Here is a 1,029-nt window from a genome sequence, read left to right on the forward strand (position 1 = left end):
CCCCCCGCCGCCTCCCCGCCCCGGGGGCTCCGCGCCGCGCGGCCGCGTCCCCTCTCAGCACGGGCTGGGCCCGGGCCAGCCCCCGCGGCTCGTCATGACCCCACTCACCCGACCCCCAAGGCCAACGACGGGGTGGCGCGGGGAGCGGCGACGGCGCTATAGCCAGGAGACTCTGCGCGCCAGCCCAGGAACACGAGGACGGAGAATTCCAGGCTACACCCAGTCCCCTCCCCTCCCCGCGCTCCCCTCCCCCGGCCCGGCCCGCCGAGCTCGCTCTCCCCTTCTTTGCCCTCCTCCGGGAAGACCCAGAGATAAATAAAGAAATGGCCCCGATTTTCCAAACAAAAAGTAAAGAGTTCTCCGGAGGGGGGAGGGGGCGGGTGTCGGGCGGACCCGCTCAGAGCCGAGTCTCCCCAGAGGCGGAAAGGAGCAGGCTGAAGACTGCGTGCGTCCCGGCTCTCGCCAGGCTCAGGTGGTGGCGCGCACTGGCTGGTTCCGAGAGGGGGTGGGGAGCGAAGACGCTTGAACGTGGAAATCACGCCTCCTCCCAAATAAGAACCGTTTAAAATACCCCCAACACTGCAGCTTCGGCGGGACCACGGGGTCCGGGTGTGTGTCTGGAGCACGTCCACTCAAAAGGTATCCGTGGAGAATCTTTCTCTCTGGCTCTAATTTAGGGTCGTTCCAGAGTGGATTGGGGCTGGCCAGCTCTGTTGCACCCTCCCCACCCGGTCCTTTAGTAATAAAAGTGCTGATAATGACGGTCAGTCGATGGAAGTGTCGGTCGCCTGGGCTCCGGGGCTCCCGGGCTCCCGGTTCTTCGCCCTGCCTTCTCCTCCTCCTCCTCTCTCTGTCGTCACCAGCAGGTCTGGGGGACCTGGTGCGGCGTGGCTGGCGCGGGCGCCCCTGCGGGCGTAGAGTGTTTGAGAAAGGCTGGCCAGGGAGTCAGTAGCGTTAACCCCCTTCTCTGCCTCACTCCGCCCTCTCCTCCCCTACACGCGAAGGTGCGAGAGTGGAGGGAACCTTATC

This window comes from Piliocolobus tephrosceles, chromosome Y (assembly GCF_002776525.5).
Source record: "Piliocolobus tephrosceles isolate RC106 chromosome Y, ASM277652v3, whole genome shotgun sequence".
NCBI lineage: Eukaryota > Metazoa > Chordata > Mammalia > Primates > Cercopithecidae > Piliocolobus > Piliocolobus tephrosceles.